Source organism: Aphidius gifuensis, linkage group LG1 (assembly GCF_014905175.1).
Source record: "Aphidius gifuensis isolate YNYX2018 linkage group LG1, ASM1490517v1, whole genome shotgun sequence".
Classification (NCBI taxonomy): domain Eukaryota; kingdom Metazoa; phylum Arthropoda; class Insecta; order Hymenoptera; family Braconidae; genus Aphidius; species Aphidius gifuensis.
This window is the reverse complement of record NC_057788.1, coordinates 27374030-27399955: the sequence shown is the minus strand read 5'-3', so window position 1 is coordinate 27399955 and position 25926 is coordinate 27374030. Positions and strand designations below refer to the sequence as shown.

At 28.1% G+C, this 25926-nt stretch overlaps 1 protein-coding gene across 23 annotated transcripts in view; it reads left to right on the top strand.

Annotated features, from left to right (window-relative positions):
- Positions 1–25926, top strand: part of LOC122858943 (forkhead box protein P2-like) — a 141396-nt gene that overhangs the window by 23528 nt on the left and 91942 nt on the right. For 3 of the 23 annotated variants that reach the window (XM_044162322.1, XM_044162355.1, XM_044162347.1), the window contains one exon: positions 1037–1092. The exons of 17 other annotated variants lie outside the window; for them this stretch is intronic. The gene's annotated coding sequence lies outside the window, so the exon portion shown is untranslated. Of the gene's footprint in view, positions 1–1036; positions 1093–5499; positions 6323–20602; positions 20659–25926 lie in introns of those variants that run through there. 3 more of the 23 variants (XM_044162330.1, XM_044162338.1, XM_044162365.1) reach the window with 3 other exon arrangements.

The window sequence follows — 25926 nt, the reverse complement described above, 5'->3', positions numbered from 1 at the left end:
ATTTGTAAATGGCTGTGCAATAATTACAAAAATGAATTTATAAAATAAATGATAGTCATATTTATCTGAACCAATTTTCATATTAAATTAACTAAATTTTCATATAATTAAAAATAACATATCGTTAATATTTTTTTTACAAATAAATAGCTCATTTTTTTTTCAACTCAATATATGAAAATAATTTTTTTATATTCTATATTATTGCGCATTAAAATATTAAATTTATATTTTATATTAAACTTTTTTTTTTATTTATTTTTAATAGTTAGGGTTATATGAAAAAAGTCATCAGACATTGTTGGAGGATTAGTTGGCCTTTTGTATCCCCAACAAAGTCGAACAATGTCACGACTCATTTTTTTTTTTTTTCTCTTTACTCAAACAAAAGTCATCTTAATGAAAAGACAAACACAGTACCTTGTTCTCATATTTTCAGACAAAATAATATTAATAAATTGCTATACAAAAAGAAAAGAAAAACACTATAATAATAACATGTATACAATTTCAAACAAATAAATTATTTAACAAGAATGATCTGGATATTTTAACGTGACTCAATTTGTAAATTGTGAGAAAGCGGTTTTATAATACCAGAGAATGAAGTTTTCATCGTACTGGAGAATATGATTAGTGTATCGTTATAGAATGAGGGCGTTTTAAATTGAGTTTATTGAGCAGTTTTCGCGGCATTGCACACCCTCTCACAATGAAGGGGGCTTTCAAATATACAGGGGGGGGGGTGAGGAAAGAGGGCCCATAAAAGAAAACGACAGGAGCTTTGGGTGTATACACCATTCACATATTTTTAAAATACGACAGTATAACCTCAACTATCCCATTTACAATACTTTTTTTTTTTTCTTTATTTTGTGTAGTCAGCAAGCTAATTTCTCTCTCCATTTTCAGCTTTTCAATTACATTATTTTTTTATTTATTTAAAAAATGTTTTTTTTTTTTTTTTCTCTTTTATACGCTACACAATTTTCTCTGATTACTAACTGGTGTTTTTTTTTTCTCATTTCTGTTTCAGGTAAGAAATTGTCTGACTGTATAGATTCTGATTAAAAACCAGCTTGGAAAATCGAGGTAAGCAAATTGTTAGCTTAAATAAATAAAAGTAATTGCCATGTATAGGTAAAGGGGAACGAACTTTAAAAATAAAAACGATAATAATATGGTTATAAATTTGACCAATATAAGAATAGCTACGTCAGAAAAATTGCAGTACTTATTTATTCCTCGAATATTTAAAGAACATTCGTTTTAGAAGTTATTTTTAAGGTAGACAGTATTAGGCCTATCCATATTGTTAATAATTTAATATATAATTGACTGAAAACCGTTTAATTTTTTTTTTATACTATAGTTATAATAAGGTATAAGAGTAACCGACAATAAATTGGCCCATGTTAACCCCTTGTAATCATATTGAAAGTTCAAACTTTTTCGATTTTCCTCAATTGTCTGTGCTTACTGCTTATATAAAAACGTACATGTATATTTATATCTACCAACACACTAAAAATAGATAAACAGAGTAAAAAAGTCACCAAGTATAAAAGGTGCCTACGGGGCAAAAAAAAAAAAAAAAAATATCTTTTTATTTTCTTCGATAATAATAGTAATAACTTGAATCCAGTTAAATCGGCTCGACCTTTATTGCTGCCTTAAAGTAGTTAAGTTAATCCAAGTGTCTTTCGAACCAAGAGAATCATAAATAAAAAAAAATAAAAGAAAAATATATATGTATAATCTAAAGATCGCTTTTTGGTGTGTATATTTCGTAGGACAAAAACATTAGCATAAATCAGGAAACACAAGAGGGGAGTGAGAAATGTTTATTCGATTTGACTTTTCCGGTGGATATATAAAGAGAAAGAGAAAACAGAATCGCTTCGTTAATTAGTATCGCGAAAACTTTGTTAGTTTGTCCAAGTTACCAAGTGCAATGGGGTTGAAAGAAGTTTGGGATATAGTTTAAAGAGAATGTGGAATGAGGAGAAAAAAAAAAAAAACAAAGAACGAGGGTGAAAAGGAGTTGATTTTAATGTATTATATTTTGTATATATATATATGATAAATATTATACTCGCGTGCACCCAATGTACAAGAAAAAAAAAATCGTACAAGTTATATATACACCCGAGAGGTCTTTTTCTATTTTTTTTAAATTTTATTTTTGAATCCCCTTATACCCTTTTTCATGTGCATGAGTACCACCCTCCTCTTTCTTTCTATTTTTTGCTTACTGCCCCCACTTTTACCCTAGTTCAACCTCAACTCTTTCGCTTTTAGCGTAAATTCAATGAATTGCTTTCTCTCATTCTCTCAAATTTTTTTTTCCACCTCAACCACCCAACTTTCTTTGGCAATAAATAATGCATTTTGTATTTGCTCGCGGTAAAAGGGTCCACCCAGGATTCTTGAGTGGAAAACTTTTTTTTTTTTTTTTCCATCTCTATTTTTCAATAAAAAAAAAAAAAGGAAAATAAAAAATACAATTGTTTTCAATGAAAAATTTATTTATTAATTTTAGAGAATTTTTTTTTTTATATAAGTATATTCATGAATTATTTATTTTCGTTTGTTTTATAAAATTTTCTATAATAGTCAAAGTAATTTCGTTATTTTATACAAAATACATTGACAAAAAACAAAATAATAAAATAAAAATAATAATGGCTGTTTGCGCTTTTCTTTTGAATAAGAAAAGCTTGTACATTTTCGAATAAAATTAAATAGAAAATATGTGGATATCAGTCGGCATGAATGAAAGTAGAATCTTTGAATTTTCCAAGACCAAAAAAAAAAAAAGAAAATAAATCTTATGGCATTTGTTTGCAGGGTGAACTTGTTGTTTCCCATTCTCAATTTCTACTGTACTTTACAAAATTTATATACAAGAATTTTAGTATAATTGGCAGTATCAATTTCTTTTCTGTGGACAAACGAGAAATCCTCTCACTTAATATTGCATTTCTATTGTGACCAACATTTTGCTGATTGTTCAGTATTATATCTTCAGAAATTTTAACCCATTCAATTCAATTTGTAAAAAAAAAAAAAAAAAAATGTAGAGAAAGCAAATAAAGAAAAAACCATCTTAATAGGGTACTTGAAAAGTTTTAATTTTTAATTAATTGAATCACTTAGTCTTCACATATAGACATGTTTATCTAGAACATATAATTTTAATTATTAACTTTGTTTATTTTGAATTGTCTGTGTGTTTATTATTTCATGAAAAGCCAACAATATACATGATTGTTCTCTATTTGGTATATATATAATATATGTATTTATATTACATATTAAGTTAAATTTTCGTCGAAATAATTTCCCCCTTTTTGGGTTATACAACGTATATGGACAATTGAGTGTTTTGGTCTCGGGATTTTCGGTCGCAAAATTTTGCATCAACGGATTACCTTATCTACAAGCTCTCACTCGCATAAGCACGTCTACCTCTTTTCTGTGGTGGTATACGATGGTCCTCTTTGGAGGCCAATTTCAAAACGAATATCATCCACTTTTGTATACGCAATATGTACATATATATGTATTTATGTATTTTATATATATACTTGTGTGAATTTTATGTTTGGTCAAGTATATATACTGTACAACTTGAATACGATTTAAAATAAATCCCTCAAATTTTTTTTTTCCATTTCTCATCCTAATGCATTATTACATAATTATCTTGAAAAAGGCTTAGCTATCAGCTGAATTATTTTTATATTTTATCTTATTTTTTACATGAATGAATTGTTTATCAAAAAGCACTCGAGGGACTTTTCTTTAATGCACAACTGTATGTATGAGGTTTTATTATTTTTTATTTTTTTTTGTTAAATTTATACTTTTTTTATTCGGGTAAACGTGCCAGAGAAATGTAGCCATTACTCCAAATGATGCAATACTTTCGTGTGCTATATGCTAATGAAAAATAGTCGCAACAGTCACCAAATGAAAATCAGCAAGAAAAAAAAAGTAAAAAAATTTATAAAATATACAAGAGAAAAGAGAATGACAAAGATAAAAGTTTAATTTATTTTCAAGTAGGATCAACTGATGGACGGATTTATGTTGACTTGAAACAATTAACAATGCTATTAGCAAGTGTATTATATATTTACGTATATAAAAATAATATTTAAAAAAAAAAAAAACTAAAATGAAAACATGATAAATATATAATAATAATATTAGAATTATTTAGAATTTTAAAATTGTTATAAAATTAAAATCAGTACTGTTGAAATTAACATTTATTCGTATATACAAAAGAAATTATAAATTGGTAATACCAAAAATAATTATCATTAGTAACATTAAGTTTTAATCTGCACAAGAAACCACAGTGAGTCAAAGCAATTCGTCACTGACTAACTTTACAATATATTTTCTCGAATATATATTTCAAGCTGTTTATTCTCATCTTCGTATAATTCTTCGTTCTTTGCCACGATCTTTGTCTCATTATTTTCTCTGTCTTTCTATTTATTTATTTATTTATTTCATCTTTTTTTTTTATTTTTTTTCACATTGACTTCTCATTTTCAACGACACGCCTTCATCCTTTTAAAACATACACATCATACATTTTTTTTTAAAACAAAAATTTACTTTTCTATTTGTCATCTTAATTTTGTGTCTTCATTCCGACGGCGTCAACTTTATATATATATATTTCTATATTTTCTCAGTAAAAAAAAAAACAAGAAAAAAAAAATACCTTGTGATCGTTCGTTGGCATTGGAATGAATAAACAAAGCGACTTAAGATCATCGTGGAAAATAAATTAAAAAATATATTTATTTGAAAAAAAATAAATTAAAATAAAATAACATACGCAAGTCGTTTGCAAAGTGACAAAGAGACAAATGTAAATAAGTAAATAAAGATACACAGGTATATAGACAAAAAAAAAAAAAAAAGCTCTTAGTTAATATGTATTTGTCGTGTATCTGTGTGTATATTAATATATTTGAACAACCATGTGCTGTCCGGTTAGATCGTTGATTTTATTGTCAAGCTCGCAACGACAATATTCCACGAAGTCAATATAACGAAATGAAAATATACACACGCAATTTAACAATTATCATAGTCATCCAATATTATAATTTATTTTTTTGACAATTAAAATTTAAACTATTATTCTGTTGTATTATTTAAAAAAAATATTATCCAAAGATAGAATTTAAATGTCAAGAAATATTTAGTGGTACACAGATAATATGTAACAAAGTTGAACGACATCAGACAAAAATTTTCGAGACACTGCAAGTGTGTCTCGGATGTCACGCGAATGCATGTACAAGAGAAAATTGATGACGATGATGAGGTGGACAATGAAGAGTATAAGAGGGGCAAGAAGAGTCGTCTCAGTCAGTATATAGATAAAACTTTAAAAAAAGGGGGGAAATGATATTTGTATTTAGTATAATATGTACATTAACACTGTGCCAATGAGTGTAGAAAGAGTTAGAGTTTTATATAGAGAAGAGTTTCATAGCGCGTTTGACTTTCGTGACGTGATGTAGATATGGCGGGGGGGAATTTAAGGGGGAAAAACGACAGAAAACGCGTAAACAGAGAGTCAACATGTAAACAGGCCACTCGCGAGACAAACAACGTGGGGGCCAATATTGCTTTTACCACTACTACATAACCACTCTGTGTTCTATAATTTTATTTCATTCTATGTATAATATTAAAATATATTTATATAAAAACAAAAAATTTTTCATCATTTCATTCGTGATGACCTAGAGTCGAGCTCGTTTTTTTTTTTTCAAATACACAAATTTTTTAAAACGTATTTTTATATTTTGACAGTTCAATTGGATATAATTAAATAAATTTTAACTTACAAGTGATTGTTTCTAATTATTTTCGTAAAATTATATAAGCGGAAAATTCAAGTGTAAATTCACGTTTAATTTTTGAAATTTATAATTGTGGTTGTTTTTTGTTCTTATTTTTTAAAATTGTTTTTGAGTGATTAGTTTGTGTTTGATTTATTGATTTAATGATTTATTGTGAATCAGTGAGGCATTGCCTATTTGTGTAATTTTATTTCATTATTATTTTTATTTTTTATTCGTTGTTGTTGTTGTTGATGTTGTTGTTGTTTGTGAGTTATTATTAATTTTTTTTTGTGCTCACTCGGTGGATTTATTTATTACTCTGAAAGACGCCGAGACGAGTACAGGGGATTGTGTGACAAGTTGAGGGGAAAAGGGATATTTAACGTCACCGCACGCCACGCGGTTCAACAGGTGCGGCGCGTCGCGTCATTCTACAAGACGTATGTTAATGCATTTAAACACTTGGATGTTGTTATTATTATTTTATTTTTATTTTTCATGCTTGTATTAAATATAAATATATATTATGCACAAAAAAAAAAATAACTTTAAATTCCTCTATATAAATTATAATAACTTGACTATTCATTTATTTTTATTTAATTACAATGACTTGAATATTTTTTTTTTTTAATAAAAATTTCAATTGAAAGTACAAGTACTGATTGTAATTAAGTGATTAGATTTACCATCAGCGAGTAAATATGTGAATTAAAACACGTGTAAAACCACGTGTTACTTAATCGTGGCGGCATCGAACTCGATTAATGACCTTCGCTACGACCAAGACAACGACCGTTTCATTTAGATTTTATTCCTTTTTTTTTTTATTTTGAATTTTATTAAATATACACTTTTATGTATATAAATTTTTTTTTTCATTCGATATTTTATGCATATATTCATCGTCGATGACGCATTAAAAGACGTAAAAAAAAAACAAGTAAATAAAAAAATTAATATATACGATAAAAATAAAAAATATATACAAACAAACAAACAAACAAATAAAGATATACCTCTTTAAAAATACTGAGAATAACAAATAAGATATAATGTATTCCTATTTAAAAATTTCCAATGATCATCATTATTTATAGAATTTAATGTCAGAAATAATTTCCTATATATATTATATATCGGTTTAAAAAAATACCATCTAAGGAAATTTAGTTTGACTAATTTCTAAACGAGGTTAAAGTTAAAAATCTTAAAAACAAAAAAAAATGAAATTATTTTATAAACGTGTGTGTATTGTGCGTCAATCATTTATGGAAAATTCATAAATACAATAGGCTCCGAGATGGCAAATAAAAATCGAGAAAAATACTGCAGATAATAAAAAAAAAAAAAAAAGTTTGCCGGATATTACGAATGGTATTGTTGGTGTACGGGGCAAATAAATAATAACGAACAAAACAAGATGATATTACAAACAAATGCCTCGAGAAGATTACATTTAACCGACTCTGGGCGATAAATAAACAGACTCGACTATATGCAGCTTAAAAATAAATTGACAATACAGTCTTTGGATATAAAAGTATCTATTGTTAACTCATAATATTTTTGTTTTTTTATTTATTATTTATTATTGATTTAATCAATCGTATGTTGAATATTATATTTATTTAATTTTTATTTATACGTGTAGGTTGAAAAACATACCATTAAAATCATAACAAATTTATCAGTATATTTATTTTATATATATACACATACATAACACTGATTGTACTTTGTAATTATGATGAATCATCATTGATGGATACAATGACGATTCAAACACTGAATTCTTTCAACTTTTTTTTTTTTTTTTTCTCTTTTTTTTCTCGTTGACCTTGAGCCGATTTCGGCTATATGTCTATACGTGTTTCTATTTGAATCTAGATGTGCGTGTTTAAAACCTTGAATCATTTAAAAAACCACACATGATACTTAATTTTAATTTAATATCTCATTTACATAGTTTTTTTTTTTATTTTTTAATATATGAAAATAAATAAATACTTGGTTTTTTATAATTTATTATTCATAATATTTTAATTAATGATAAACAAATTTAAATTTGAAAATTTAAGATCATTATCATGTTGTTATTTCTGGTATTGTTTTCTTCCTGTTGTTGTTTGCTTATTTTTATTTTTTTTCCTTAATCTTGATGCTTCGTGTTTCAAGCAAAATCATGTTTTTTTTTTTTTTTTTTTTTTTGATATAAATTTATATTTCATTCATAAAAATTGAAATTGAAGGAAAAAACATTTATATACTGTTAGAATTATAGTAGCAATATTTAATCGTTTGGTTGCTTGTAACTGCTCATTTTTGAATTATATAATTTTATAATTATACCTTGTGCATAAATTATGTTCAAGTGTATATAATTTAAAAAGTGTCACGCAAAACATACTATCTAAAATAGACAATATAATATTAACTTGACTTTTCACCGCATGTGTATTGTGTTAATTAAATTTTTATATATCACTGTATTAAATTTAAGTTATTTTTATACTGTTGTAAATTTTTAACTTTCAATTCTTTTCCTTTTTTAGCCTCGCACACACTTGTCGGCTATTATTACTTTATCACATATACACATATGAATTTGACTGTGTAAATTTTTATTTTTCTACACATCAACCCCCCGACGACTTTTTTATTATTACATGAACAGAATTATTTTTCCAATAAAGCTTGACGCTCAGGGAGTTTGTCAGAACAAATAACCTGAAATTATATCTGGCGAGTAAAAATATAAAAAATAATAATTACATATATATTTGAAAAAAGAATCAAGAGACTAGGTTCCCAATGGAATTCTTGAAAATTAGATCATTTACATTCTCATGACTTTATCATGAATATAGTTACACAAATTTTTTTATTTTTTTTAAATGTAATATTCTTTTGAAATCAACATTTGTTTTTACTTTCCAAATTATAATTTATAAATTTAATTTCAATTGAAACTAAATAATATGATGAATATATTTTTTATTATGTACTTCAATAAGAGTATATCTACTAAAGTCAAAGAGTCTATAATAATATAAAGTCACGTGTTTACATCTAGAAAAAAAAATATATATGTATATCATTCAACACACTGCAGTGTGCACCAATTACCTGCAAAATAGGATTTCCTGTTTAGGAAGAAGTAGTCGAGTGAGTCGAGTGGGATGCATTTTCAACTTGTAAACCACGTAAACGACTTCCTCTCTTCTCTGTATATTATTCTGTAGGCCAACATATATAACACAGTTTTTTACACATACACTCGTTTTATCAACATTCAGCGGACAAGACTGTCACACGTAATTATTGTTTCTTTACATAATGAAATTATCGAGAACCAAAAAAAAAAAAAATCATATATAATTTTAAAGTAAATATGCAATAATATTTGATAATTTTTTTTTGGTATTATCGAAAAATTTAACAATATGGAAAAATGTATACATGTGTTTGTTTAAATTCATCTCGGGTAAACAAAGACAATATATTCACTGTATAAATATGCTGGTAAATGGTAATATGGTATAGCTGTGATATTATAACAAGATGCTGAAATGTATGGTAGATTTTGAGGGTTAGAAAATGGCAATGCATAACGCTTGACCGATTAAATTTGGCATGGGTATATTGTAAGACGATGTAAATCATTGAGGGAGAAAGCATTTCTTGAAAATGTCATAATACATTATCTATCCTTCGAGTATGGCTGTACGTGCGTGTGCCAGACGTTTCTCTAGTCAACCCCTTTAGTCTCTATAGATTGTCAAATTCTCTCACACACAGGTTGTATTTGTTGTAAATTTGAAAACATATTTTCACGTAATAGTTTCATGATATTATGCTTGTTGTATATTTAAACAATACTTTATTATAATTAACCTTAATGTTGAAAAAAATTATTTTCAATTATTTTTATTTTATAATTTGCCAAAAATCCTGGTTCAAATTTTCTTATCTTCATTTTCTAATTTATTTTTACTAAATAAATAATTATTTTCTTATTTAATTTATAAAATAAATAATGAAAATATAAATAACAGTTCTATATTAAATTTATTAAATATTTATTATCATTTGTATGATTTAGAGATTGAAAAAAAAAATTTAATCTAAAAATTTAATGAAAAAAAAAAAGAAAGCAAATAATGTTGTTTATTCTGAAATAAAATTTAAAATTATTTAATATATTATTAATTGATTAATTAATTTTTATCTTATGAAATTTAAAATTTGAAAAATAACAAATGAGAATCTCTGGTTATTTTATTGGTTTATAAAAGGGGTTGAAAAAAAAAATGAGTAAAAGAAAAAAGAGAAAGAAGAAGAAGAAAGGTGTGTAACTCTCCGTTATCTCGGTGTGCTTCCGTTTAGTAGGGTAACTCAAGAGGGAACAAAATATATAGGTATGAGTTGAAGAAGGAAAAGCACCAGGGTTGATCACGTCGGTTTGGATAGAAAAGCACCCCGTAGGCAATGAAGAAGTACAAGAGTCCGAGAGGTTATACTGAGTGTGAGACACATAGTGAATGAGTTAAAAGATATACCAAAAGCATCCACTAGTGGAAGCAATGGTTTTCATGATTTTAACATAGCTAATTGTTATGCATGGCGCGCATCATGGACGCCTTTTAGCCTTTAAACTCTCATTCCACACAGTCACACAGCAATCTCTTTCCACTCGCGCGTTAACCCGGCAAAGGATTTTCCTTCTTTTTATTTTATTTTTTCTTTCTTTCAACCCTTTTATATATATAACTCTGTCTTTTTACTGCATCAACAAACGAAAAAGCATTGCTCTATAATTTCCAGCAATTATACATATTTAGTCTTATTTCTGATGTTATGTCTGATGCAGCTTTGTATGTCTGTCTGTATGGTTATAAGCTGAATCAAGTGAAAATTGTTATACTAAAAGAAAATTTAATAATGAAGAGAGTGGAAATGTACGAGACTGTAATATATATTATAATATTTCTATATATACATAAGACAAGAAGTTGACAGATGACTAGGATAAATATTCAACGAGAGGGTTAATAAAAAGAGAGACTAAAAAAACGGGGGGGAGGTAAAGTTGAAGAGGATAAAAAGAGGGTGTCTACAAGGTGCCGGAGGTGGAAGGGTTGAATGCGTGTCCGGTCGGGAAATAACTTTCTTAGCTACTTACTGTTTCATCTCCTCTGTAGAAAATTTAACCCTTTATATCTTGTAAATTTTCTATCTTGAAAATATTTATTAATTTTTTTTTTAATCATATTATAAATATATATATTTATATATAATTTGTCTGCCTTTGGATTTTTTCTTGTAGCTTGTACAAAGATATAGGATGTAGGTCGTGATGCTATTTTTATTATTTGAAAAACAATATTTTTTTATAAATCAATGATTTAGAGCTTGAGATTATTTGTTGGTGGGAATATTGTTGGCTGATTAGTACTTGCAAGTTATACGCACATATAGATAATGTGATAAAGCTCATTTATTTTAGTCGAAACATCGCGTGTCTTGATGGTGTTTTTGTGCAAGAAAGAATTAAAACTGACTGTGGGCAAGACATGGTTTTGCACGTATTTATATATGAAGCTAAATATTTCTCTTATGAATTTAAAAATTTATATATATAAATAAGAATAAATAATTATTAGTATATTATTTTTATCATGATTGATTTAAATTTATTGTTAACGTGCGCAATATTAGAAATATAGTATCTACTAAATTCATGTGTGAATATTCCTGAGATTTCTAGATGGCTTTGGCACGATAGAATTTATGTTTCTTTGTTATTATAGTAGAAATACGTGAGGCAACCGGGTTGCATACGTTATAATCGTTCAAATAAAAATACACAGCTAACATAAAGCGAATGGCACGGACTTGCACCAGAATATTTTTTTATAAATCTACGATCAATAAATGTTCAATATGTTAAACTGATCAGCTCTTTTTTTTTTTTAACTTTTTTTTTTTATTTGTATATTCAAATATCATAGTATAATTTTACAAAAATTTTATATGGAAAATCTTTGTTTTTTCTTATCATGTTTATATGCTCAAATGCTGACAATGGATAACCAATATTATGAGAATTTTCACCCTGTGTAAATTGAATTTTCTTGCTATTTTAAACTTGCAATTTTTTTTTCTATTTTATTTTTTTTTTTCATAGATATATATTTAACTCGTAACTCTGTGTTTAATGTCCTACGTCATTCTTGTTGAAAGTGTATTTATTCATCCATTCTCAACACCTCTTTTTTTTTTTTACATTTTATTTTTTTAAAAATATTTTCTTACCTGACTTTTGAGATAAAATAATTCATTATATATTTCGGCCTATATTTAACAAAATTAATATTTCAACATTTCACTTAAAAGTTAAAATAAACAATTCAGGTCAACTGAAAAAAATAGACAATACATACTTGATGAGTCAATTTATATTTTATACAAAATTTATTTTTTAAATTAAAAGACAATATATTGATTGTGTTTTTTAAAATACTTTTAATTTTTCTTAATTCAATTACACATTGCACATTGCACATGCAGAGATTGACTAATACAAAATGCATAAGATAGAGTTTATAGTATTTATATAGTTTAATTTAAAATGTGAATATTATACAAACCCTTTATACAAAGCAAAGCAACCCCTAATGCCAATGACCTGGTATGATAGTTATAGGCGCAAAATCATAGCTATATATTCACCGTCTGTACGTCGCCTATTCTTAGCATTTCCCTGTTTTACTCTACATTATATTACACAAAATACATATACACATATAAATATGATAAATACATATGTTACTTGACGTTATATAATTTTGAATCATTGTACACATCAACTAAATATTTTCTATCTATATATTATCGTACATATATACATGTAAACTTTCTGAAAGTCTTATTAATAATTAATACTATAATAACATAATAAAATTTACAAGCTCTTTGATTTCTTCATATGTGTATTATTACCTTTTGAATATTTTATTAAGTAAATAATAAAAAATTCATAGAGATAAAAAAAATCACATATTGAAACGCGGAAAATTCAACTTAACTTGCTATTTTATGAATTTATTTATTAACTCATTATGGGGAAGAAAAAAAAATTAAGTATTAAAGATTATTTTTTAAGAGTTTTAATTTAACGCATGTATAATTTGTTTGTCATTGCAATTACGTGACAATATAATACATATATATTCAGGACATTTATAAGCTGGTAGATTTTACATCATCACCCTTTCTTCTTCTATCTCATACTGACTATCTATTTTCACAATTTTGTATGTATATATAAGAGATAGTATGACGATATCTAGTATTGTAAGAGGGAAAGGGTTGCTGTCGTTTTCGGCAGACGAAGGGAATGAACGGTATGGCAGGTTTCATTCCTCAGGCGTTTGTTAATTTGCCACGCGAGCACATTACGCCCGTTTAGACGCTCGGGCAAACAGAAATGAGAAAACTGAGAAGGTACGACACCATTCTGACTCCTACTGTCTCATTTCCATACTCTTCTATATACTTTACTTTTTTCACTAACTCCTGTCCTACTTCATTCTACTCACGATACTCATTCTTTCACATTTTCTCTTGTATAGTCGCGTCGAGAGTGTCGCGATTTTTTTTTGAGGGTGACAAAGATTTTCTGGTACTTCGATGCCAACCGAAAAAAAAAAAATACTCGACATTTTGGTGTGCCTCAAGGGTTCTCGAAATATATTTTTAGGATGATCATTCTGTATTGTTTTTTTTTTTCCTCTCTTATATTGTTGAGAAAAAAAAAAAATAATAAAATGTTATTTTTCTTTTTGCACTCTTGACAATTTTTCAATTTTCATTTATACCTGTTTACACAACAACAGCATGAATTGCTTTGAGATTTTAAGAGGTATTTTTTTTTTTTAAATAATTATTCATATAATTTTTATAAATAAATTTTTTTTTTTTACCAGCTGAATGTTTAATGGTTCAATAATAATAGTTTTGAAAAAAAAAAAAAAACGGATGTGCAAAAGAAGATAGATTGGGTATAGAAAGATGACAAAATAAGTGTGCACATTGGAAAAAAATAAAACAGGGGTAAAATTCAGATTTTTCATTAAGGAGCCGTCGACTCAGCTATCCAAGTCATGCTTGTGAGCTGAGGGATTTTTCTTCTTTTATTTTTCGTTTTTTAATTTTTTTCTTTTTTCATTCGTGGCAAAAAGGGTGGTTTTTAGAGAAAAAAAAATATAAGAACGCTGCAGAATGACTCGGGTGGTGTGGGTGGTAAAGGGAGTACGGAGTTAGTGGATAAGACCAACGTTATAATATGGTGGATTAATACGCGCAAAATCTGCCACCTAAAAGTTATTAATGACTGCTCCGTTGCTGGTCGACGCGTCAAAGATTTTATGAAAGAGGGTTTGTCACCCTCGAGAACAAGCATTCAAGAAGAATAAAAAAAAATAAAAAAAAAAACGGAAGGAAGGAACTTGGTAAAGCTTTTGCGGCACAATAATGAATTCTTAAAATTGATTGGTTGTCAATATATTCGTCAAACTTTAATTTTTCTATGATCAACCTTTCATTGTGATTAAAAAAAAAATAATAAATAAAATTTCTTGATGATAAAAAATAAACGTTAGAATTAAAGTTATAGTATATAATATAAATTTTTCTGTATGTGGATTTGAAGGGTGAATATAGATTTGAACAAGACCAGTTGGATACTATGCAAATTGGAAAGATAATAATCGATTTTCACAGAATGGTTGTGTTGATAGGCAACTGAATGAGTACCAGAAGTGCCACCCACTCACCCCCTCACACACAAACACACCTATTTCAGATATTTTTTACAAACACACATTCAAATGATTTTTATCTCTGTCTACTTTACTTCTTTTACCATCTCCTATCACCGATCTCTCTCAAGGGAAATTATATTATCTGCCCACACTTTTTTACATTTACCCCTGGACCATCGAATACCTTACCTGTCCTACGTCAATTCACATTTCAACGAAAAAAAAAAAAAAATTCAGAAACCTATAATATTTATTTCTACGAATTATTATTGTTTCTACTTTTTACATTTCAACGAGAATTTTTAGTATATAATTTTTATTCTATTTTTATAAAAAAATTTTTCGACACAAAAAAAATATTAATTAAATTATGAAAAATAAAGATTAATTAATCGAAAATGATTGGCATAAAAAATAAAATTAATAATAATATAGTAAAATAAAAAATAAAAAAAAAAAAAACATTTAAAAGAAATGTACATAACTAAAAAAACGATGTAACTCTATGAATATACTTTCGTTTCTCTTTACTCGTACCTCTTTTTCAAGCTTTTGAACGCGTATGTTTACTTTTGCGATAAAATGTTGAAACAAACATGCGGGCATTGGACTCGTTCATGGCCGGTATTCTGTTGCTTGATGTAGTTGATGAATAAACAAAAAAAATAAATTTTTTTTTTTATTCAATACATATATAAAATAAATAAACAACAACTACGTAGTTGTTGAATATATCTGATCGATTGACGACGACAATCTTGTTACATGAATTTAATCATCATAAAGAAGACACAAATGGACTTTCTTAAAAAACCAGTCACTGTTATTTATAAACAACAACGACTTTGTTTGTCATTATTTATTTATTATTTATTTATTGCTGTTATTTTTATCGCTCATAAAATTAATAAATGCATATTGTTAATATACATAATTATACTGAGAAATAAAAAAAAAAAAAAATCAAGTCATTGATGTCTTTAGCAGTTTACCAAATCTAAAATAAATATAATATATGTTTGTGTATACACTTGACCAGAAGTATCGTCTGGCTGTTGCAAAAAATATGAGGCAAAAAAGATTTCTTATATAAAAAATTAATCGGCATGTGATAAAAACAGTAAGAGAAACATAAAGTCCAGTATGTTGGTATAGGTATATATATGGACATCAAGTGCCTACAAGCTTAGTACACAAAAGGGTTGAAGAGAGGTTGAATTGCATGAGTTTATTGTTGTTCATAGTATAATCTACACGTCAGGACCACTCAGACTTCTCTCTCCTTCAAAAAGGCTATTACCATTAAGAAAAAGTATCCGACAATAATGCATGAGGTTAAATTGAAAAATTATCACACCCGTGCAATGAAAAAAGGGTCATGATTCTCGTGATGTTTTGTTTCAACATGAGCTGTCATTAGTTCATATTCTCTTTCCATTCTCATTAGATTTTTTTTATTATTTTTTTTTTATTGTTCTTATTATTATTTTCTTTTTTTTTTTTTTATTTAATTGCAAAAAAACAAAATGATGAGTACAATATTGTAGCATGCGGCTTTGCAGGGAATATTGCGGCTCATATCGATTTTATAAGGGTTGTAAAATTTGTGAAGGGGCGAAGCTACTTCCGATCGTTCGAGCCATCCGTTTATTTCTTACCGGCGGCGAATAATTAGGGCCGATAAGTCACGATGCAACACCCCGCGGCATATACGGCTATAACATTTGTCGAGGGTTGGAGAAATTGGAGAGGAACAAGGTGGTAAGCTCCGAAAGTTAGCTTACCACCCAGTAAAAATAGAGTCGGGGGAAAAATCTGATCGCGTGATCTTAGCCCATAACACGGACAGACAGACAGACTTTGGCTCTGTAGCTTCTAGCTTCATATAATTTTTAACTCGTTGGCTGCTGTGTTTAGTATCAAAAGTCGATTTTCTTTAATTTAAAATTTACACTCAATGTTGATATTTAAAATCATAAATACTTATTGAATAAAAATTTTAAATGAGGAAAAAAAAAACTGACGAAATAGATTTTTGGATAATTTCCAATTTTTTTTTTTTCATATTTTAAGTGAATATTGATAGGTTATTAAGTGATTGAGATAATGTAAAATTTTTAGAAAAAACAATTTACAAAATTGCTTTTCTTTGTAAAGCGATTGGAATATCAAAAAAAGAAAAAAAAAATTAATTTAAAAAATAAATTATTGACTTATTATATATTTTGTTTTTAAATTTTTTTAAATTTACATTGATTTGTTTTTAAAAAATATTATTATCGCGTATATTATGCTAAAAAATAAAACGAGTATAGAAAAGTATTGATGCACCTTTTGTTAAATTCGCGAATTGGGAAATGATATTCGCTCGAATGAATGAGGGAGAATCTCCAGATATTGTGGTATCAGACTTTTATACACCATTAACTGTGTTGGACGATTATTTGAAACTTGGAAGGGTGGACAAACTGACCACTCCAGTACGTATATGTTAACATCGATCTTTTACTATACGTTTTTACTAAAAAAGAAAAAAATATATAAAAAAAATTAGACCATATTGTTGTACACATTCAACACCAAATATTTCAACTTTTAAGAGGTGTTTTATTTTTTTATTTTTTGCTTTTTTTTTCTCGTTGCCAACATAACGTTGAACTAACATATACAGGGATGGGTAAAAATTCTTTTTACGAGGGTGGATTATTCAAGCGAATTGAACTAACAAGGTCCCAGTGGGCAGTTTATACTTGATGTCAACAGTAAACCCCAAAGTGTTATTCTCTTAAAGAAAAAAATATAATAACAGAATAAAATGATAACTATAAAAAAACAACAAACAAGAAAGATATAATTATACATATTTGACATAATATTTTACCATCAATACTGGAATTGACAAAAACTATATGTCAAGTATGATTGAAAGTGTCGTTTCTTCAACTAAAGATGATTGTGTCGGACAGTGACTTTGATGAACTTGTTCTGATGCCTAGCGGCTTTTGAAGGTCCTAAATATTGAGGGAGGTGACAGTTCTTATACGACTGACAATTTTAGCCCCATTGTTTGCTTGCTTCATCATACCAAAACCATCGCAACACCATTCACATTGTCGATGAGAAATGGCAAGCATAGATCCTCAGGCAGCATCTCAAGTAGGCAATGTCTATAAGACCATCCAACGATCGATGACCATTTGTACAAGTCCACTTTACTCTTACCACAACTTACATCATCAATCAGCCACTTGTTCATAACCTCATCAACAAATATATCGATACTTGTTTGTTTGTTTGTTTGTTTCAAAACTTGGGGAGTTTTTTTTTCTAAATTTTTTAATTCAAATATATTTATTGACGCAATATGTGGCATTAAAATTATTCATCAAAATACAATTTCATTCAGTTTAAATAAAACCCTGAATCAATTGATTAAAAAATATGAATAATTTTAATATTTCATTAAGCTAAATACCTGTTGGCTGTTTTCACTTTAACAAGATCAACTTTCAATTAATTTTATATTGTATTTTTTTATTGTATTTTTATGCACAAATATTCAACCTGTTTTATTGAAATACAATATAATACTATCAATATCATGACAAATGATACATTTTTTTTGTAATTCAATTATTACATTGCTTTGTAAAATTATTTTCATTTATTCTGTACAGTATAATTTAATTACAACAGTATAAAAAAAGAATGAAAATTTATATCAATGTGTCCCTTTAAACATTGGATGAAATTTTGTGTCCTCTGATTAGATTAATACGTTATCATCCAATGCTTAAGTGGCAGACGGATTTGCAAGACTTGGGGGGTATGCTTGGTTCTCAATTGGGATCTTCATGAATTCCTTGTAAGGCGGGTCAAACATCGACATTTCCACTTGCCATACACCCTTCTCCACCAATATTCATGATTTTCATGCAGTTGCTTTGAGCTAGGGAGCATCCAACTATAATAAATACATGTATGAACATTCAAAGACTATATACAGATTTTGCTGATTTTGTATACACTTGCCTAGGTGATTTAACCTTTCTCTTATTAATTTATAATAGGTCGTGTATTACTCATGACTTACGCGTGTCAGCAAAGTCTTGTAAAATAGCTAATATGATAATAACTTGATAATTTGTCAAATCATTCAAATCAATCATACATTGAATTAAACAATGCAGATATTTATGTACATGTACTTGCAATATATTATATGCAATGAATATTTTATTTTCATGTTCTATGTAATTACAAGTAAACGTAAAATATCATTATGCATCATACAAAGTATTTAAAAAAATATTAAATCATATTCATGCAGCAGATACAAATTTAACAAGGTATATAGAATGGTTATATTATAGTTGTGGTATGAGTAGTAGTAGTGGTTCGGTTTGTGTGCGGTGGCGTAAGGAATCCATAGATTGCGCCGTTAACAATCAGCCGTAAATTATAGCTTCAATATCCATTGTGTACCCTCCTTGCTCTCGAACGAGCCTAACCCCCAAAGTCTGTGTAGAGGCCAAGAATACCCATCCCAACGTCTTTTGGTTACTTGGTTGGTTTGTCTAAAAAAGAGAGAGAAAGAGAGAGAGAGAGGTTAAAGAGAGGTTCAAGGTGGTTAGGTGGATGTATGCATATAACAAGTAGCAAAAGCACCTTGCTCATATTCGCTTGTTCCTTGGATATATCCACCTTGGGTTTACCACTTATAACGTACACTTGCTTCGGCCCAACTCAACCAAAAGATATGTATATTAATGGGGCAATCTTACATAGTTTTGTTTACCTTGCCATTCTCATTCTACGTATACAATTACCTTGTACTATCCACTTGGTCTTTCCAAGATCTTTGGTGGCAAAGGCTCTTTACCCTCATTCCCCTTAAAGCTCCTTCGACTCAACTAAATACAACTACTTCGAAGACTAATGTATTATACAAAATTTAAACTCAATGTATATTATATACACAAAACTTATTGTAATTGTATACTATAATCTATATATAATGAGTTTTCATTTTTGTTTTATACCTATATATTATTGCTTTTATTATTGTTAGTAATATTTTTGTTTTATTGAAAAAAAGCTTTTTAACAATTTTCAATCAATCTATTGAATTTGAAAACAATGCATTGTGAATAAAAAATATATATAGAAATAATTAAAGTGAGAAATTGAGAGGAAAAAAAAAGGAAAAAGAACAATTTTAAAATAAAATAATAAAAAAAAAAAAATCAGCTTGAGTTGGCAAGTTAGCTGAGGGCCACGAAATTCGTTCGAAGTAATCAATATTAGAGCTGAGTAAAGATATATGCGAGGATGTAGGCAAACATTGTATGTACACGCGTGCATTGTTACGTAAAGAGTGATAGTAGTGCGAGGGAGTAAAAGAGTATAAGGTTTAGGGGGGGTAGAAAATTCATACTGTGTTTGATATAGAATGAATAAATGGTGGGGATTTGGAATGAGGAAGAAAAGGGGTGGACAGCCGGACAAACAAAACCCTTGCTGCTTCATTTCTGCCCGTCTGGCCAGACACCGACCCTTTATACATATACATATACGTGGCAGCGTGCGACACAATTCAATGCTCGAGTATTTCCGTTTTAATGCATATAAATATATATATATTTATTATGGATATCATTTTTTTTAACCCTTATTTTTGTTGTCACAGTTTGTTGCCAATGTATCCATACTTCTCTTTATTCTATAGAGGATTTATTTCGATTTCGTTAATTAACAAATCACTTTGCTGTGAATATTTATTTATCTTTTTTTTTTTCTTTTGTATATACTGAAAAGATTTGCATTCTGCATATAAAAGTTTTATTTTTTGTATCATTTTTTTTTATTGAATTTAGTGATTTTGTATTGCAGGTCAGTGGTGCATTGTTCGTTGGGTATACTGAGAGACGTCATCGTGGCTCATTGACGTGAGTTCAAAGTACTTTACCCTCCTTGTCTTCTCATTCTTGTCCGGCATTGAATAAATGAAAGATCAAAATAATCGATCGACTATTATTTAAAGATGCCGTCTCTCTCTCTCTCTTTTTTTTTTTTTTCTTTTATCACTGTTGTTCTTTCTTTACTCGTTGACTTCCTCAATATCTTACTCTACGTCAAACCCCACAAAGTCAAGCTCAAATTTTCATGAAGAATCGTTATGTCGCGACGACATTTCCCTATAAATTGTGGCTATACTATTCTATTTATTTTTCCAACATCTATATATACCAATACCATTCTTTTCTGCTTTCATTATTTCTTTCAAACACAAATTTACCATCTATATAGTAATACAAATGAGTATATATATAAGAAAATACATCCAATATCATTTTATATTGTATAAATAGAAAAATTTACTGAAACTTTGTTGGATCTTTGATTCAAGAGTTCGACAAGACTCAAGTCACATTTCCAAACGAATCATCTCAGATAATTTATTATATGAGGCAAAAAAAAAATAATCCATAATGAGGGTAATACATGCGATGGCGACAAATAAGTTTCGTTTGAAATTCGTTAATCCACTTTTCGTAATGAAAAAAAATATATATGTATGTATTTTTGTTTTTTTTTTTTTTATTTTTGTTATTTACTTTTTATTCAATTGGTGCTGAGTAAATGTTTGTGGCTTTAGTGAATATTCTCTCATTGGTTAATAGTTAAATGCATATAGTATTAAACTAATTAAAATGTTTCTGTAAAAGGTAACAGCTATGCGGGTCATCCCAGTTAATAATAATACCTATATACATAAAAAAAAGTGCTGAATAAAATGAAAAAGAATTGTGCACAACTTTTAATTTTTATTTTATTTGTAATATGTGTTTCATTTTGCACATATACATTCAAATATATTTTTTATTATTATTTTTTTGTTCAACTGCTTCTTTAGTTTTTATTGTAAATCTTTTTTTTTTTTTTTGTTATTCGTTTGGATGGTGGCTTTCATTATGTGTAGTGGGTGAGAGAGTCAGAGAAGAGTTATCTCGAGAATGGTTAGGGAGATTCACCCAAAGACTTAGCACATACACCGGGCCTTAATAACAATTGGCTATAAACTAGTTTCTCGAGCAGTGTATAATTGAACGCCTGGTATTACCGCGATATTATTCGCGAAGGTTTACTTGAAAGAGGAGTTCTCATACTCTTTTGTATAAAACTATTGGCTACTCTCTATTTCTACATTGCAATTTAGCCACCCCTCATGTATATAAATATCATCTATATGCTCAAACCACACAAAAACTGTATAGGCCACGAGGCTCTGTATAAACGCACACACGTGATATTACAATCGTTATTAACCTTGCAATGTTAATTGTTATATTTTTTATTCATTTATATACATGTATTTTCATTTTATATCTTTATTTTATGGAAAAATGTTTTAGCAAATATTGCAACAAGATAATTTACAAAGCAATCGATAGAATAAAAAAGACATAGTCCAGCTTGTAATTATTATTTTTTTAATACTTTTATTTTTGTTCTATATTTTTGGGAGGTTTTTCATTATTTTTTTTATTTCATTATTAATAATTGAGGGTTGATATAATTTCAAATGGCTTTTATTCTGGTGTACCTGCATGCATTTTTGTCTTGGTAACCTATAACTGTATTCACATACTAACCCATGCTAGTTATAACGTGCTGCTGAAATAAAAACTTAAAGCCTCATTTACAAAGCCACGCGCACGAGTTTGGTTAATTGAAAACTACCGAAAAGCACAATTTCGCGAGAAATTATTTCTATTCATTAGCCAATGTGGATGGTTGCTCTATACGCAATATAGAACGATGGTAATTTTAAGAGAGGAAAGAGGCTATATAACTGTAATATTTGGTAGGAAAAAAAAGCTCTATCTAACACACAGAAAGAGTGCGTAACCATTGGACCATATACCAGTGAAAAAAAATGCCGTAAGGCTTTTTAAACACACACACACACACACGTCGTTGGAAAAGCTACTTTTTTTTATTTTTTTATTATTTTCTTTTCATATTCATTCCTCTGTGTGTAGATTTTTTTTTTTTATTTTTTGTCCTTTTTTTTCATATTAACTATCACTGACTATGCGGCATATTCTTGTATACAAGAGGTCACTATGTGGCTTGGCGTGTAATTATGTAACATAAATACAATCACCATCTCGACGACGTAATTTTTGCGTATAAGCACAAAAGCCCGCGGTGACTCTATACCGACCCTGACACAACCGCTTGGCAAAGCTCTTTTTTTTTATTTTTTATATTTGTGTGTGTGTTTTTTTTTCATTTTTTTTTTCGTGCTTCTTTTAGAAACGCTTTAGCAAATCAATTTATGGGCAACCGGCAGCTTTTTCGCATTGTCCGTGTGTCGCAGTGGGTACTCTTTTGTCTGGCGTTCATTGTTGTTACAGAAAATTATATCCGTTGAGAGGCTATTTACCCTCATTTTCAAAAAAAAAAAAATATATTTATCAAACAATAAAATATTAACTCAATAATTTTTATGTCTTTTTTTCTCAAAAATATTATATTCATTTATTTATTTAGTCAGTTTTATGTTGATGCAATTAATACAGTAAAAAAAAAAATTGGCAATTGAGAATAAAATTTATATGAAGACGGTGAAAATGTCTTGAGTGTGGTGTGTGCGACGAAATAGGGTTTGGGTTGCTCTTACGAATTTTCTGGTTGTATTTTGGTCGGTCAATGAATTTACAACCCTGGGGTTAACGAGAATGAAAGTGGGCACGTGAGAGGATGAAAAAAAAAAAATAAAAATACAAAAAAATAAAAACGTGAAACAAGAAGGAAACATGAGCTGGGGGTAAATTAACTTGAAATAAGCACCACCCGGATGTTTTCCGCAAGTTGAAAAAAATAAAATAAAAACAAAAATAAAAAAAAATTCAGTGAGAAAATAAATAGCTGTGTGAACGTGTGTGTTAAATATAAAAAAATAAAAGAAAAAAAAAAAAAATTAAATTCCCCTGTTTATCTTTTCCAATTGCCTCTGATCTTTTTTGACCATCATATATATATAGGTATATACAATTCTCATCTGCTGTCGGATTTGCAATCCCTGAAAATAAATCGCACACCAGTACCATTGATCCCCATATAATATTTGTCTTATTCACCCGGCCATTTTACAAGATTTCCATCAGCCATCAGACTTGTAAGCGAAATACTAGCTTCGTTCTTATTTTAGACACCACTATCTTCCAACTGTCCTTTTGCTTTTGGCATATTATTTATTTATTTATTTTTTGCTTTCACATACTATATGCGCTTAGTACACACAAGAGCCGAAGAAATAACCACGCGACAAAATGTAAAAGCTTTTGCTGACAAATCGATTTCTATTATCACTCGTGAGCCCTCTATTTTTCTTTTTTTTTCTACATATTGATAACATTATATTGTACGTCAAGGTATTCGCACCAAGGGATTCGTTACACACACTGTCCTCCGACCATTATTTTTTTTATTTTAACTATTTGTTTTATTATTATTTTTTATATACATATTCTTTTCCGTTTTGAAGTTTTAGCTGTGAATCGAATGAACATATCACTTTATATTTTATTTCTGTATTTCATGATGGTCTTCTGTGTGTCGTGTACGATCGTGCCGCAGGAAATAATCAAATCTTTCATCGTTTATTTTATTTTACATTTTTTTTTTTTATTATAAATATTTTTGTTTTATTTTAGTCGTCTTCTTTTTCAATGCGTTCACAATTTTTGTATGTCTTTTTTTTTTAAATGTTTTTCACATTCATTTTTTGTTACTCTTCATTGTAAAAGACAAAGGAACTGGAAATGTCGGTAAGCGTTAGCCCACGTGTCGTGTACAAACTAAGAGGGCTTGTACGTATATATATGAAGGTAGTAGATATTGTAAGGGGGAGGGAAAAAAAGGGGGTGGGTTGTTAGATATAAAATTTGAAGTAAGGGTGGTGTTGAATTGAGGGATTTCTAAAAATATCAAAAAATCAAAAATAGAAGATAAAAAAAATAAAAACGAAAAAGAAACAAAATGAATTTTTAGGCTGTTGATAAGAGTGGTAGGTAGATGGTGAAAAATAAAGATAGAGGTTGGATAATAGACAGGGAGAAATACGTCTGGTGGACGTGTATGAACGGAAAGAAATGAAAATAATAATAGTCGGCATATGCCGTGGGGCAATGGTGTCAAAAGTAACAGAAAAAAATAGATAGAAAGGTGTAGTTTTTAAAGGACACATAGTGAGAAAAAACGTGCTGAATTTGTCACATATAAGTTCATCCCTTGCCACATACACTGACTCATTGCCAGGGGGACATGATTTTTAGGCAACTGAAAATACAAAGATGATAACTTTGATATGAATATGATCCAACAATTTCATATGTATAAATTGATATTATTATTATTTTTTTTTTTTTGATTCAATCATTATTTAAATATTAATATTTATATATGAAATACAGTAACCTTTATTAAATGATTTTTTGTTTGTCCATTAAAAACAGTTTTGATTTTCAATAATTTTTATATCAAAGTATCATTATAAAATACATATTTAAACTGTGCTTTGAATAATTATTTTTTTTATTTTTGGTATTTTTTTTTTTTTTTATTACCTTAATTTGTTGCTTTGATATTAATTTAAAATTTTATTTCAATATTCACTTTGTCATCGGTGTGCTTCAATAATAATTTGATTTTGTGAAAACATATTACTGCAATGTTTTGAGAGTCATAAAATATCATGTTTATCAGTTACAAATTAATATGTCAAACAAATATATAATATTCTTGTTATTTCTCAGTATTACAAATACATATATTTTTTTTTTTTTGTTAATAAATATCAATCAATTCGTTATTGAAATGAAATACAAAATTGACAAATATTTCATTATTATTAATGAAAATTACAATTCAATATAGAGAAAAATATACAGACAAAAAAAAATACAAATTAATGGGTTAGAAATTAATACTAAATAATTGTTATAGGTAAAGTTTTATAACTCATTTTGACATAGGTATGGAATGCATACAATGTACTCATACTATATTGAAAATAGTAAAAGAGAAACACGGTAAACACGCGATGACGTGATTGTATCGATTATCATACAAATATTATGCACTTCCTCCCTTTTTTTACTGCGCAATCTGCATTTTGTCTTATATATTTTTGTACATAAATATAT